At 36.8% G+C, this 17358-nt stretch overlaps 1 protein-coding gene and 1 long non-coding RNA gene across 5 annotated transcripts in view; one reads left to right on the top strand and one right to left on the bottom strand.

Moving 5' to 3' along the window:
• The window catches only part of COMMD10 (COMM domain containing 10), a 190136-nt gene that overhangs the window by 131304 nt on the left and 41474 nt on the right, over window positions 1-17358 (bottom strand). The window lies entirely within an intron of this gene.
• Window positions 3780-17358, top strand: part of LOC144321932 (uncharacterized) — a 54179-nt gene continuing 40600 nt past the window's right edge. The window contains exons 1-2 of the long non-coding RNA XR_013387433.1: window positions 3780-3981; window positions 7792-7953. This is a non-coding gene — a long non-coding RNA (uncharacterized LOC144321932). The remainder of the gene's footprint in view (window positions 3982-7791; window positions 7954-17358) is intronic.

Below are 17358 nucleotides of genomic sequence, written 5' to 3'. Positions count from 1 at the left end.
GATGAGCCATCTTATTAGCAATTTACAAAATAAATATTTAAGCCACAATAAAGTAAAAGCTACATTTACCAAAAAGTCTAAAACTAAAAAGACTTCTTACCACGTTCTGGTAACGACGCCAAACAAGCATGCTGATACACTGTTGGTGTAAGTGTATTCCATACAACTACTTTAAAATTAAATATACACATACTTTAAAGCAGATGGTGAAAATGACTCCAATTCTTCACCCCTTGTTATAGACATTACCTCTGAAATGTGATTCTGTAGCATCTTCCATAAATAGAGTCTATTTCCCTATTTTTGACTCTACTTTGGCCAATAGAATGTGAAGTCAACAACAGGGAGCCAGTTCTGCACCTATGTCTCAAGAAGCCTGGTGTCATTTCACGTTCCCTCTGAACCAAGTGAACAAGCCCAGGCTCAGCCACTCAATGATGAAAGACATGAAGCCCAAGCACCCCCATCACCACAACGAAGGAAGCCGTCCTAAACTAGCCTACCCCCAGCAAACCACCCACACATGAGCAAGGCCAGCTGGGATCAGCCAAGCCCAGAGAGCAAACTATCTTGCCCACTCACAGACTCATGAACAATAATAAATGGTTAGCATTCTAAACCACTGAATTTTGAAGTGGTTTGTTATAAAGCAATGGCAAACAGTACCCACAGTGAAGTATTGCCATAATTATACCTATAATTATATGTAATTATATACATATAGTATATATGTAATACTGGCTTTGGAACCAAAAAGTGGCCTAAGGCTTGAAAAATGGTGCACAAACTGTAAGAAAAACTGGAAAACAGTAAGAAAATTTTCATCAGAGGCTAAAAAATTTAGGAGCCTGTGTATGTAGCAAAAAAAAAAAAAAAAAATGGTAAAAGTATGTTACCTATATAATACTCAGAAGGTTAAGAAGTTACTTAATGAACATTTGATTTGGATTTGCCTAAGATCTCTAGGCAAATGTGGAAAGTCACCTCATTGTTCCTAGCCACACATGATAAGGTAATAATGGCAAGAAAGGGATGAACCAAAGAAAAAAGTAATCCCTTTACAAGGAAAATTTAGGAGGAATAAAGATGGGCCAGGATTTGCTGGGTTGAAAAATACAGTAACTTCTCATCTCCAGTCTCTCAGCTGGCAAACATTCTCCAACACAATACTATCTAGGACTGTAGATCAAATCAGGTGAGTAGATGTAAAACCTTTTGTTAATGCCCTAAATGGACTATGGAGGGGCTTACTAGGCCCTCTCAGCTAAATCAAAAGCCTCCCAGTTCTCAAAGAGTTGTCTCACGGAAGTCTGACACATCCAAAAGAAGTCTATCGAAAGAGGCATGCCTCAGAAAGAATTTTCACTGTGGCTTTGGGCATATCATAAAGCCCAGCAAGTCCACTCACAAAGCAGAAACTCAAAAGGAATGGGTGATCCTATGTAACATGAGGCAATGTACAAGAATATCCACAGCGACAGTATATATATTAGCTAAAAACTGGAAACAATCCAAATGCCCATCAACAGTATAAAGAATAAGTAAAATGTCATTTGTTCATATAATAAAACACTATACAACACTGCAAACGAATAGACTACAGTTCTACATGACAAGGATGAATATCACAAACATAATGTCGAAGAAGCCAGAAACAAAAGAACATAATCAATATGATTTTTATGAAATATGGTCAAAAATAAAACCGTCAAAGCCAAATTGGTGTTTGGAGATACATGGTTAGGGGATAAAATTATCATGAGAAATAGGAAAATGTTACCAGAGAAGGGTGAGTGCATGGGAGAGGAAGGCAGGGGAATTTATTTAGAAGAAGCTAAGGAGACTTCTGGCAGGCTGGCAATATTTTATACCCTGCTCTGGGTGGTAGTTACACAGATGTTAGCTCTGTGATTAACTGTACATCTGTGTTTCATGCATTCTTCTGAATATACATAATTTGACAGGTGTGAGAGATGTAAGTCACACTACAGGTCAGACTACGGGAGCCACAGAACTAAGCAGGTGCCCAGTTCACGAGCACCACAGAAGAGATTTATTTTTTAAAAGGAGATGATCTGCTGAGATTTTATTGGATACATGTAATCAAAGCAACGCTGATTTATTGTGTCAGCCTGTTTAAGAGTAGAAGGGGTAAAAAGGATTGCCCGCGTTTGCGCCATTCTTATAAAATCTAGTGGATACTATATTATGACATGAACTGTGAGTGCATCTCAACAGGAACACAACTTGCTTTCAGTAATAGTTTACTGAGCTGTGTGTTCCACAGCCATTCAGAAAATCCTGATATTTATCTAGTTGCTCCTCGTAAGTTAAGTTCCGTATGGAATATTACATGAGGAGAAACACTTGAGAAAGAGTCTCTCCTCATGCCAGAATAGCTAAAAGCAGGAGGCCTCCGTGTGAGGCAAAGACCAGAGATGAGAGACTCCACAAGATACAAGGCTCCCTTGTATCCCTTGAGACTTCCTCAAGGCTCCATACTATCAGCTTGACCTATATGATAAGAGACATGGATAGCACAGAATAATAATATATTACCTAGTTTCCATTAGAGCTTTCTTTAAAAAAAAGGCACCACTATAAAACAAATAAGAGAGTTACAGACAGATTCAGTTAAGAGAATACTTTTCTTTAAAATTTTAAAGTCATTAAACAAGAAAAAAAATTCTGCTTGAACTGGCACCTAATAACTTTAATTAAATTCAGAACGTACCAGTTGGCTGATGTTAGTAGTGGATATACTATAGGACTATTATAAACAAAACTTTACATGTTCCTATGAATCTGTAATTGTGAAATGGGCCAGAAGATTAGTACCATTTTATTTTGAAAGAGCATTAGAAAGCAGACAAAATGCAATTTTAATATACAAGTTAACATACTGAGATCTGTAGTGTATTTAATTCTCCAAATATAGACACAGTATCTCATCCCTCTCTTACAACATGACTTTAAGACTTGTCCCGTAAGGCACCTGGGTGGCTCAGTGGTTGAGCGTCTGCCTTTGGCTTAAGTCATGATCCTGGTGTCCTGGGATCGAGTCACACATCAGGCTCCCTATAGAGAGCCTGCTTCTCCCTCTGCCTACGTCTCTGCCTCTGTGTGTCTCTCATGAATAAATAAATAAAATCTTAAAAAAAGATTTATCCCATATAGAAGTGGGGCCGGTATCACTCCTCCATGAACCTGGCAGACCTTTGTGATTGCTTCAACCAATAGGGGACAACAGAAATGGTACTACTGACTTCTGGGGCTGGCCAACAGAAATGCCTGTATTTCTGAATTAGGATGCTCACCTGAGGAATTTAGTGGCCATTGGCATGAAAACGAGGTGGAGAACATTAAAGCCAAAGGGCACTGAGGAGAGGGTTAGTGGAAGCCTCATGGACCTATCAGTGGTTGCAGGATCCTTGTTTCATTTTGGGAGAAAGTTTAGAAATACTGTTGTTGGCAGAAAACTTGAGAAGACGAAATATTCCTAATGTACATTCTCACTGCATATGATAACATATGAGAGGAAAGCTAAAGAATATACCATTAATTCTAAAGGGGCAAGGAAGCACCGGGTTAAATAAAGCCTTGTGACCTAATAAGCATCTCCAGGTGATAAAAAGATTCTCAAAGAACGTAATGGCTTCCAGGTAAAGATAAAATCTAGAGTGGGACTGGAAGATCCTATGCTGAGATTTCAGAGGGAGCTAACACAGAGCCTCAGGGAAGTGTTCAGACTGGTAAAAGGTCTCACAAGGTGTATTAATTTTTATTGCTATATAACTACTAGAAACATAGTGGCTTAAAACAACATCCAATTATTAGGTCACCGTTCTGTAGGTCAGAATTTCAGACAGGCATGGCTAGCCTCTCTGGTTTGAGTCTCACGAAGGTATTATCATCAGGTGTCATTCAGGTGGGGCTCTATCTGGAGGTTCTGGGGAAGCATCCACTTCCAAGCTCACTCAGGTTGGTGCAGAATTTAGTTCTTGCAGCTAATGGTCTGTGTTCCCTGTTTCCTTGCTGTCTACCAGAGAACATGTTTCCTCCTAGGGACTGCCCTCATTCTGTCTCACCAATTCTCCATCTTCAAATCGGAAACATTGAATGTGGAGTCTCTGGCTGTGAATCTTGCTGATTTCTTCTGCCATTAGACAGTGAAAACTGTTTAAAAGCATTTAAAAAGCATACCTGAATGGGTCAGGGCCACCCCAATAATCTCCCTGTCTTAGGTCAACTGACTTGAGACCTTAAATTTCTTTAAAAGATAATGATGTGTTTAAACAAAAATAATCACATAGTGTGAGGCTTATGAAATGTGTAAGAAAAATATATGGCAACAATAGCAAAAGTCTAGGAAAGGGGAATCAGCAGTATACTACTGTAAAGTTCTTATGAGTGCTTAGAACCTGAGGCAAAAAATTGTGTACACCATTCATGTATTTGAAAGCATACTTTAATGGTTAATATTTTTCCAAAACATTAACTGAAAAACTGAAACTCAAAACATTAAGTTTAAATATTTTATTTATATCAACAACAGAATTTGTTATAATTTGTTATACTTTCTTGGCTTGAATGAAAGCAAGCTCACCAATATTTTTTAAATCTACTTCTTTGCTTAGGTGATTTTTAACCAAGGGAAATGCCAGGTGAAACAATTCCTCCTGACCAAGCACCAATCTTAAGTAATTTTAAATTAGCTTCAGTTTAACTTAAACTTCTTTGACAGGACACCATTGTGACTGATACTGTTTAAAAAAAAAAAAAATTCTTAGGGATGAAGGAGTGCACTTATCATTGTGAGCATAAGGTGATATATGGAAGTGTTGAATTACTATATTGTATACCTGAAACTAATATAACACTGTCTGTTAATTACCTGGAATTAAAATAAAAATTTTTAGGGACACCTGGGTGGCTCAGCAGTTGAGCTGCTGCCTTTGGCTCAGGGCGTGATTCCAGGGTCCCAGGGATTGAGTCCCACATCAGGCTCCCTGCAGGGAGCCTGCTTCTCCCTCTGCCTGTGTCTCTGCCTCTCTCTCTTTCTGTGTCTCTCATGAATAAATTTTAAAAATAAATAAAGAACTCTTTAAAAAAATAAAAAATTTTTAAAAAGAAAAAAATTCTCAAGGTCACTTAAACATTTGGGGAAATTGCATTAAGCAAATTTCATGAACCAGTTTTTGAAGATCCAAACACCATGCTTATTTTATATTACAATTATAAATACTGCATGCTGCTAAAACCATTTCAGATGAAATTTCTACAGGACTTAGTCTAAATATTTAAGAACCAAGTCAGTGACTATTTTTTTTAAAGTAGTATTCATAGAAAACAACTTTTTTCTGGTTAGAAATTTAAAATTTGAAGACACTTCATTTAACTTTTCATAACTTTATTACAAATGTGAAATTAGAATGCCTATAATATCCCTAATTTTTATCTTATATACACTTTTCCATAATAATTTATACTCTTACCTGCTTCTAACTTATTTTAAAATTGAACAGGTATATTCATACCTCTTGCCAAAGTCCTGAGTTTATCAAATGTTCAAAGTTAGATTCTCTCCTTTGTTGTAAGCAAAGGGATAGGCTTTTATCTTAAGCATACAGCTTTCTATATAGTCAAATTTTTTCATTGTAGAATCTCACTTTTTCTACATAAAAGTCACACAGCTAATACAGTAATAAGCCCAAATGGTTACCCAACTCCAGTGGTAAAAGTTAACATTTTGCAATCCTAACAGAAGACAACAAAACAAAGCCTAAGTTCAAACACCACTATTATAATCTATCAATGTATTTAACAAATCAGTATATAAAGTACTTGATACTTACCCAATATACTCAGATCAAGGCTATGTGCAAGCCAGATTATAATGAAATATCCATCAATTTTTAAAAGATATCAACTATAAAGTCATAAATTCAAAAGAGAGTCTACTGTATTAAGATTATCTACCAATGAGGTACTAACAGAAAATGTTGACAAATTTATACACTTTTATTATCTATCTGTATGAGTGAGCCATTTTCTCCAAAATGTTCTGATGGTACATATTCTTTGATTTTGTATGTCTAAACATAAAATGACTTTCCTTTAAATATTCAAAATATTGCATATATTCTAGTAGGCCTAAATTTGACATTATCTCTAAAGATGTACATAGCTGTGATTAGCCCAGAGTCATTCAAAAAGCAATAGAATTGGATCCAGCTTTTTGCCTAATGTTTACTTAGTATTCATTTCTAATTTAAGTTCAAATGCTTCAGGAAAAGAAAAGAAGGTGACTAGCACCGAAGATAAAAATTCAGTAAGGTCTTATGACAGACCTAAACTTCCCTTATATTTTCTTCCAATTGCTGTCAAATAGCAATCTATCCTCAAGATATTAGAGAGGATATTTACAAATTCAAAGAAATCTTCTTTGTGCCTTCTACTTTCACAGCCAGCTCCACTTTTGACAAAACTCAGTATTAGCCTTATGAAGAGTGGAGTATTTAAATTATCTTGTCCCAACCTTCTCTTTAAAGGATAAAGATACTCATGAACTAAACTGTACTGTAATAGACACTTTTACATTTCCTATCATATTTAATTCTCAGACAAACCTTGTTAGGCCGCTATTATTGTCCAAATTTTCAGATTAGAATTTGAGCCTCAAATAGGTAAGTAACCTGATTGAGATTCTTCAGCTACTTCCTTCCTGGAAGGCTAACAGTGTGATTCTGAAGCCTGTGTTGTTTTCACTGCATATCAATGCCACCTTCAAAATCATTCACCTTACTCTGTCAGATCTAATATGGAGTTCTTTATGACCTGGATGGGAGAAATCACTGAACTCAAGCCCTTTATTTTGGACAGGAAAGCACCAAGATGAGGGAGGTGAAATGCTTTGGTTCCATGACACACAGCTAGTTAGTAACAAATTCTAAACCCTTTCTTCAACAATATTGACCTTGCAGGGGAAGGAGGACAAAACAAAAAACACCCACAAATAGTAATCTTCAACCAGACCTTTTAAAATATAATAAGTTAAATGTAACAGTTGCTCTCAAATTTTTCAGGTCCTAATTTGTTAGGATAATTGAGTTTTAGAATTCCTCTTATACTAATGAATGTGATATGTTTTAATGGCCTAGAAAATAAAAATAAAAATTAAAATTAAAATTAAAATAAAATAAAATAAAATAAAAATAAAGGGCAGCCCAGGTGGCTCAGTGGTTTAGCGCTGCCTTCAGCCCAGGGCCTGATCCTGGAGACCCAGGATCAAGAATGGAGCCTGCTTCTCTCCCTCTCTCTCTCTCTCTCTCTCTCTCCCTCCCTCGAATAAATAAATAAAATCTTTTTTTTTAAAAAAAAAGAAAAATAAATAGGTGATTAATGTTGCTAACATAAATTAAGGCAAACCCCTACTGTACAAATGGCAGAAGTCGAGTCTACAAGAGTGAAAACCATGGAGGATAGTCCTATCTGAATCTAAATCCAATTAAAATTACTTAGCTGGTAGCAATAGAACCCAGCTCAATATATTTAGAAGAAAACAGAGAATCATATTAGAATTCTTCAAACTGGCACTTATTAGGTCAATATACTCACACTTTTCCCTGTCAGTTTAAAAATTAGCAACTATCACCTTCATTATCTCATCCCCTCCCTTTTTCACTGGGCACACAGAATATTTACCTGCAAGATTTCCTAAGAATATATTTAGCTAACAAATACAGAATACCAGTGAGCTTCTATTTAAGAACCTTTTCTCTCTCCTAACAGACTCTAATCCTATAAATCAGCAGGAGGCTGGTAATAGGCAGGAGACTTTCTTAATGAACACAGCAGTACTTCTAAATTCTAAGAAAGAAGAACCTGACAACTCTGAAGGCAAAGAGAAGTGAGGCATGTGCGAGACGAAGCATGTACAGCACAAGTCATCAGGTAATACAGGGGAGTGACATGATATTGTAATTATGTGAATTCAACTATGATTCACTTATATGACTTCACCTACACACTTTGCAGAGAGAGACAGAATTAAATAATGCAGGTAATTTAGACCCACCATGTCCCTGAATGGGCCTAGAAAATGTCGAATTTCAGCATCCTCCATCATTGAACGCAGATGTGGGCTAACCGCGCTAAAAGACATACATGAACTGTACTTAACAAGTTAAAGAACCAGCACACTGTTCAACAAACTCCCAAAGGACAGTAAGATGGCAGACACGGACCTATTTAGGAACGTGATGCTGGTATCCAACATGACGCATTCCTAAGGGACTCCCTTTGCCTGAGAATAGTCCGGTCTCTATAAGATCATCACCAGCTGCATGGCCATGAGACTCTAAAACCCGTCTCTCCCTAAGGTGAGGTGCCACTGTATGTAAAAGAAAAAAAAAGTGGCCACCATTCTTTTTAACATTAATGTGCAAAAAGGAGACAAGTTTTGTGGGGGAGACTGGCAGAAATGAGACTGGTGGTTTCTGAATCCACGTTGAAGTTGATTTGGGTTGACTTGCCACATGAACCACTTAGTGGATGTTAATCAGTGTAAAGGAAGTCGACTGGGTGAAAGAATTTTTATTTCAGAGCCTCAAAAACTACCTAAAACTACTTGTAAAAACCAAACTGCTCCCAAAAGAATAATGGAGGTAAAAAAGCACCCTCTGAAAATAGGTCAGGCTTGCCCTCTGTCAATCCAATCAGCAAGCAGCCATACCAGTCAGGAAATGTTCTACTTTTATACAAATCACTACTGCTAACTTCTGAGATCACTAACAATAAGCTGCTAGATACAAATTTGAAGGTCTAAATTTAATTTCCCCCTAGCAATTAGACAATAGGTGAGAATTAGGTTAATAAAAAGATAAAATATGATTGCTACTTCTTACAAATTTCAAGGGGAATTATTATGTTTCCTGAGCCTAACTGCCATCCTGGTACTGAATAAATGGTTATGTTCATACTTGACTGTGTGGTGAGCCAACAAGTCAGCTTGAGGCTGGGTGATTGGCTGGGAACATTAGACACCCCACCTCCCCAGACAGGGCATGGCTGCCAGGGGCCCTGAGGCCTCACATGGTACCTCAGCTGGCCTGTTACCTACTTGCACTTCATTTGAGGAGCGATGCTCTAAGAACAAGTCAGTAAGGACTGTTTTCCTACCAGAAACTCTCAGATTCTCTAGTACTGTACGTACTTTACCACCCAGACGGCCTCACCAGGAAAGAACAGGACACAGCAAATGGAAATAAATCACCTACCCTCCGGAGATTTTTGTGGCTCTCAAAACAAATGTTTAAGAGCATAAAGATTGTGAGAATAGGCAGTGGTCTTGGACCTCACTAAAGACAGGTGGCAAAGTAATCATTATGGAAGCACAGTGGCTACTTTATTAAATTGTAAATTATTTTCAGTCTTCCTGGGCAAATAATTAAAAGTGACTCATGGTTTATTAACTTCAAGGGTCCAATGAGACAAAGCATAAAAGCATAAAGAATAATATCTGGCAGATATTAAGTGGTCAAGAAATGTTATCTACTACCGTCATCCTCTTGACTAAATGTGATGGGATCAGGGTAGTGGTCACTCGTCTGTGTGCCACAGATACAGAGATTCGGCTTGGATTGGCTCCCCCAACCCAGGCTGACTCAAATTCAGCAAGAGATAATTCCAGAAGGGATGACGATGTAGGTCAGCCACCTGCATATTTTAGATACTATTATGAAGAAATTAGATGTCCCTTGGGCCTCCAAATTGGCCCTGACCCATGTTAACTGACACAAGGCAACTCAGGGTTTTGCTTCTAACATAAACTAAATTTCTTTATGAGAAATGTTTCATCTTTTTTAAGGGATTACTACTAATTAGGCCACATTTTTCAACTGTATTTTTAAACTTGTTCTGTATCTTAACTTATAGGGTAATCTCTCCATCTCCAAAGGTCACCATTCAAGAAACAAACAGCTAAAAGATATATGATTAGGTAGTACTTTGTTCATAAAATGCATCATCAAAGAGAAGCATAAATGCATTTATGTGGCAGCAGTATTATTAAATAGTCACTACCATGCCAACCTAAAATATCTGAGGAGGTGACTATTATGTAACTTAGAACTGACTAATAGTAGTCATTTGAGTCATTGTCAAAGCTAAGACATATATAAGGGCGCCTGAGTGGCTCAGTCAGTTGGGCATCTGATTTGCTGATCTGAGGGTCATAAGACTGAACCCCATATGGGGCTCTGTGCTCAGGAATCTGCAACAGATTCTTTCTCCCTCCCGCTCTGTGCCTCCCCTTGCTTGCTCGCACTCACTCTCTCTCTCAAATAGATAAACAAAATCTTAAAAAAATGAAATACATTAATTATTCTACTCATCTGTCGAGAGCACAAAGGATTGACAAATTTACATAGTTCAATCAAACTACTTTAGGTACAGGTTTACAATTTTCTTATTTTCTTGTACTTTAGAATCAAAAGAAGTCTATATACCTTACAATCAGTTGAAAGTAGAAAATGCCAAATTGCAATGGGGATGAAAATCTTAAATATCATCTACATGAGGCAGAAAAACTTCAGGTTTCTCATTTTAAAACAAAACCATCCTATAACTAGCAACTTATTTTTCATAGACTATTTCTTTTCTCATTAGAGCATTAACAACTACATGATACCATCCTCCTCCTCTCTTAGCCCAAAAGGATAATTACAGTATGCCTGCCTCAAAGGAGTGTTTTGAGGCTCAATATTTGCAAAGAGTTTTGAGCCCTGTAGCTGAAAGCTATTAAGTAAATATGAAGTATTGTCATTGAGAATGGTCAAATAAAAGCAAAGATGATTTAACATCATAGAAAATTACATTGATAATTGGCACAGTGCCATGCTACCCCTGTGGACTTGTTCTTTCAGAGCACATACTCTATGAAAGGTCACTGTGGGTGAAAAAAAATCCCACAGGGAGTTCAAGGAGCCTACACGGCAATATTAGCAATTACGGAAGTTGTATTCTTCCTCTACATTCATTTGGGAATCCTTTCTACTAATTAAGAGAAAAGGAACAGTGATTTGTTAAAAATGATGGCTACAGACAATTCAATCTCAGCGGTTACAAACTAGAATATGGTGTAATACCGAACAATATTTTTTAAAGAGCAGACTATTATACAAGCTATCAAGCCAGTACTCAACAATCTTCCAACATAATATATTCCTAAAAATATTTTCCAGGATAACTTATGTTATAGTTTAACAAAAGGTTAAACTACAGAATTGCAAATTCAAATTCAGTGTATATTAAGTACCTTACTATGTGAGGCTCATTCTAACAGGCATTTTGCTGACCTTATTTCAATTAATTCTAAAAAATAATCCTAACAGACAGGTATTACCAGCCACATTTTCAAATTGGGAAATTTGCTAAAAAAAAAAAAAAAAAAAAAGATTCAGATTCTTGCCCACATTCTAAGAATTTAAACTCAGTTTGTCACTTTTAATCCACTGTCCCCTTCATTCTGTCAGACTAGTAATCAACTGACCAATTATTTAACTTCACTGGGCATGAGTTTTCTCATCAATAAACTCAGAAGGTTGAAATATTCCTAAAGTCTAAGAGTGGCTGGGTGGCTCAGTTGGTTAAGTGTCTGGCTCTTGGTTTTGGGTCAGGTCATGATCTCAGGGTTGTGAGACTGAACCTGGTGATGGGCTCACTGGGGAGTCTGCTTGAGATTCTCTCTCTCTTCCTGTGCCCCTTCTCCAGCTTGCTCTCTCTTACTTACTCTCTCTCTCTTAAATAATCTTAATAAATAAATCTTAAAAAGAAATGTCCTTAAAGTTGGTTTCCTTTATTCTCTTTCTTGATCTCTCTCTCTCTCAAATTTACTGTTTTAATACAATTCAGTGGCTCCTAATGCATTCACAGTGTTATACAACTAATGTTCTAATTCCAGAACATTTCATCACCCCAAAAGCAAACTCAAAACCTTTAGGCTGTCATTCCTCCACATTCCTTCCCCCTAGGCCCTGGCAACTGCTATCTGCTTGTTGTTTCTATGGATTTGCCTAACTTGTATATTTAATAAATGGAATCACACAATATGTGACCTTTTATGTCTGGTTTCTTTTACTAAGCAAATGTCTTTGAGGTTCATCTACACTGTAGCATGTATCAGTACTTTGTTCCTTCTTATGGCTCATTAGTATCCCATTGCACATATACACCACACATTGTTTATTCATTCATCCACTGATGGGCATTTGGGACCTTTTGGCTACTGTGACTAGTATTGATGTCAACATGCATGTACATGTCCTTACTTGAGTCCTTCTGGGTATATCTAGGACTGGAGTTGTGGACTCATATGATAATTCTATGTTTGACTTTCTGAGGAACTAACAAAGTATTTTCTACTATAGCTCAATCCCACCAGCAATTACAAGGGTCCCAGTATCTCCCCATCCTTACCCACACTGATGTTCTTTCTTTCTCCTCCTTCCTTCCTTTTCTCTTTGTAATTATAGCCACAATGAATATACGGTGGTATCTCACTGTAGTTTTGATTTGCCTAATGACTAATGATGTTGAGTATATTTTCATATGCTTGGTGGCCATTTGTACATCTTCTTTGGAAAAATGTGTATCCAAGTTCTTTGTCCATTTTTAATTTGAGTTGTCTTTTTGTTGTTGAACTGCAGGAGTTCTTCAAATACTTTAGATACAGATCTCTTAGATAGATACATGATGTGCAAATATTTTCTCCCATTCTCCAGGTTATCTTTTCATTCTCTTCATACTATCATTGATGCACAAAAGTTTTTAATTTTGATGAAGTCCAATTTATCTTCTTTTGCTGTTTGCATTTTTGATATCATAACTACCAATCAGTTGCCAAATCCAAGATCTCTTTTTGCTAGAAAATTCCATAAGCCTTTACTCATTTCATAAATAAAGTTGTATCTGAATGACTCTTTTCTTTTACTGCTTGAGAATTACAAAACTGGAACTTTTGGAGTATTTATTACATTATCCTTACTAAGGAAGTGGTAGCATTTTAAGTTTGGATAAAATTACCCTGTTAAGATGGATGGGCTGGAACTCCTTGAGATAAAATGGGTTATCTCTGAAAGAAACTGCACTTCTCCATTACAAAGAAGACAGAAAGAGGAGGTAAGAAGAAGAGAAGAAGAGAGGAAGGAAGCAAGCAAATTCTCCCTGTTTGAGAACCTCATAAATTAACAAATACACACAAACTTTAAAAACATTCCAACATGCACCCTTATGTTTATAGCAGTATTATCCACAATAACCAAAATATTGAAACAGCTCAAATATCCACTGACTGATCAATATGTGTGTGTGTTTACATATGCAATGGAATATTACTTAGCCATAAAAAAGAATGAAATCTTGCCATTTGCAACAACATGGATGGAATTACAGAGCATTTTGCTAAGCAAAATAAGTTAATCAAGAAAGACAAATACCATATAATTTTACTCGTATGTGGAATTTAAGAAAAAAAAAAGAATTAAAGAAAAAAAAAATGAGGCAAACCAAAAAAACAGACTCTTAACTACAGAGAACACACTGATGGTTACCAGAGGGGAGGTAGGTGGGGGAATGGGTAATAGGTGATGGGGATTAAGGAGGGTACCTGTAATGAACACCAGGTGTTGTATGAAAGTGTTGAATCACTGTATTGTACACCTGACACTAATACTACACTGTATGTTAACTAACTGGAACTTAAATAAAAATGTAAAAAATAAAATAAGTATAATTTAAAAAAGACATTCCAAACTCTATGTCCAAACATGGATAATCAATCCCTGGAAAAGACAGCTTACCCTGCAATAAAAATTCATTACTCTTGCAGTTACTAGAATTCTAACACATGCAGCATTTCTTTTTTTTTTTTAAGATTTTATTTATTTATTCGTGAGAGAGAGAGAGAGAGGCAGGCCAAGACACAGGCAGAAGGAGAAGCAGGCTCCACACAGGGAGCCCAACGCAGGACTCGATCCCGGATCTCCAGGATCCCATCCTGGGCCGAAGGCGGCACTAAACCACTGAGCCACCCAGGCTGCCCACATGCAGCATTTCTAATATCTACTTCCCTTATGCTGGTATCTACCAAAAGGTTTAAATATGGCTTCAAAAGGAAAGGTACTGCTGAAGGGTTACTAGAAAAATAAACCCTATTTACCAAAAAAAGAAAAATAAGAAGATGGAACATATAAACATAATATTCTGCAGCCATTTAAAATGGTGTTGCGGAGTAAAAGTTTATCTACTGACAATGAAAGATGTTTATAACGTAATGCTCTATGGCAGGAAAAAATGATTTATAATAAATGTACTATTTGGCAAGCCATATACTAATTCTCATTCAAAATTATTATCTGTATGCCATTTATGTAAGTTGTCAATTATGAGTTCTGATTAACCACAACCATAATAACAAATACATAGTGTTTCACTGATGTTATAAAAGCAGAGTTCTTCAGTATAAGCAAACTTTATATATACAAACTCTGGATGATAACAAAAAAAGTTTTAAAAACAAAGTATGACACCGTAAAAAGTGTATATATAGCATGGGACTTCCATTAATTAGAGATCAAAACTTTTCTGAAAAGTTATCAAGATTTTTGGAAATGAGATTACATTCTGTCTCTTGATTTTGCTATTAGCAGGAGCGGGGGTGAGTGGTCAGATACGGATAATGCTCCTTCACCAGCCTTACTGCTACCCCTTTGTTCATCTAGAAGCCCTACTTATGACATGTTCCCACTGCTTACAAATTTCATTCTCCGTTATATAAGGTAACTGAAGGCGACTACGCTCTGTGCATTAACTGAACAGTTGCCTTCGGAACCTCAGACATGTCATCTAAGGACAGACCAAAAACAAACTGGTGACACGGAGCTGATGCTACATACAAACAGATAAACAGCCCATAGGCTCACAATGACTAGGCATCTTGGGATGATTATGTTTCCAAGTAAAATGGCAGGTGATCCAAGATTTGAGGATCAGATTAAATCCTTAAAGAACTTTATATACAGACATGAGTTTTTTTTAAAGATTACATAATTTTGGATCATCATAACAGTTGAAAAGCTAAAAAAAAAAAACTACAAAGAGATTTTTATATGTGAACATATTAGAAAAATCTATTTCCCCAATACCACAGAAACAGTCAATAGTGCCCAATAATTTGCTGAGAGAAGAAATATAATAAAAGTGACTCTTCTTCTTCATATAAGTTTAATTTCTTCTAAATAATTCTGATATAAAGAAAAAGTTTGAAAGAAACACAACTTACCATTTAAGATATGTTTATGTAATTCATATGGCAATCTCACACCAAAAATACTTAAAAATCTCATTTAAACTAGCTCAGAAAAGTGTTTGCCAACTCCTTTTTTTGCCAAAATTATTAGGACTGATTCAACAATGCAACTTACTCAAGAGACAACTTAATCTAGCTATCTTTACTATGTCTTGAATCTAAAATTTATAATTATAAATATTATATTATAAATTATATAACCATCCCAAAATTAGAATACTAGACTTAGAAAAGCAATTCAGAAAATCACCAATGATGTTCAAAAGCTAATAAATTCAATTGAAATATAAAATTTTCACATTTTAATTGATTTCTAGCTATAGTATCATTGGTAGAGAGGGCTAGTTATGAACTACTCCAGTATTTTCCAACAGATGCTGAGTCTATCATCAAACAAGAAAGTAACAGATCAAGAAGCAGCCACTGGCCACACTCCAGAACTCCTACAATATAGACCAAATCTTCATAGGGTCGGACCACTTCAGTTTCCAAGTTGATGCAGGAGTAAAAGTTCATACAAGACCAGATACTAGGTTTTACTTTTATCTACCTCTCCCTTGTAAAGGATATGCTATATACCAGGCCAAGTCACAGAGGTATGAAGATTCAAATGAAAAAATCCCTGAGTGATCCTGAAACTAAGATCTCTGTCTGAGGGTAATCTGTACCACAAACTACTCTAGGGAGGCTATGGCCCAGGGTTCCAGCTCTATTTCCAGCCAGTTCCTCTCCATCACACTACCCCCAACACACATATCCTCACTTTCCACCTGACTTGATTTAGAATCACTCATGTGTGCGTGTGCACATACAGTCCATCCTTTCTACCTTCATCTGATACACTGGGCAAAGATGAAACCTTGATTAAATCCAATTTTCCACCTACTCTATCTCTATACCAGTGCAGCTAAAAATGGATCAAGAAAAATGTGCAACCTTCCAACAGTTTTCATTTTAAATCCATGGCCACAAATCTCAAATGGGCAATCATCACTGTTCAACACAGCAAGGTAGACTAAAATACCTAGTTTGTTAATTTTCTCAGTATCCAAAATACTCTTTCATACTTTCTCCTCTGTTCTCAAGCTTCCTAGACCTACCCACTGCCCCACCAATGACTATATAGAGAAAACAGAAACAGAGACACAACTTTTTCTTCCGACACCCAAAACTACCTACCTCACCCACACTCTTCCTTACTTCCTATTACAACAAATGGTATGTTCCCTTTCCCCATTCTCCCATCACAGTCCAACCCTTCCATTCAAGCTCCGGATTTCACATTTTACTTACTTTCTATTTTTTTTTTAAGATTTTATTTCTTTATGAGAGAGAGAGAGAGAAGGGAGAGAGAGAGAGGCAGAGAGAGAAGCAGGCTCCATGCAGGGAGCCTGACATGGGATTCAATCTCGGATCTCCAGGATCAGGCCCTTTGCTGAAAGTGATGCTAAACCACTGAGCCACCCGGGCTGCCCACATCTTCTTACTTTCTCAATTAAATTATAGCCCTCTCTGTGTTGTTAATTTCTCCACCAGAGGGATCTATCCCATCAGCATACAAACCTCTCCCACCAGCACTCACTAAACCCACACTCCTTACACTGCTTATCCTATCTCTATGCTTCTTAAGAGTTACTTATATGGTGGCTTTCACTCTGTGTCTTCATGTTCTCTCCTCAGTTTAATCCAATCATCTTTCTTCCTCTCAAATGTAACTGAGATTACAACTGTCAAAGTTATCAGAGAAGATCATTGAATCAAATCCCTCACTCACCTGTCTGTTCTCTTTCCTGACCTCTCAATAGCATTTGATACTGCCCTCCATCTTAAACGTGTCCTCCTGCCCCAGACAGTGATCACCAATGCTCTTCATTTCACTCAATTCATCTTTTTACCACTGAACAGTGATTATAAGCTCAGGCTATTGAGTCAGATGAACCTGGACTCAGATCTTGGCTTTATCACTTTCTAGGACCCAATCTAGGTACTTA

This window comes from Canis aureus, chromosome 10, assembly GCF_053574225.1.
Source record: "Canis aureus isolate CA01 chromosome 10, VMU_Caureus_v.1.0, whole genome shotgun sequence".
NCBI lineage: Eukaryota > Metazoa > Chordata > Mammalia > Carnivora > Canidae > Canis > Canis aureus.
The sequence above is the reverse complement of the archived record's forward strand: the minus strand, read 5'-3'. Positions and strand labels throughout refer to the sequence as shown.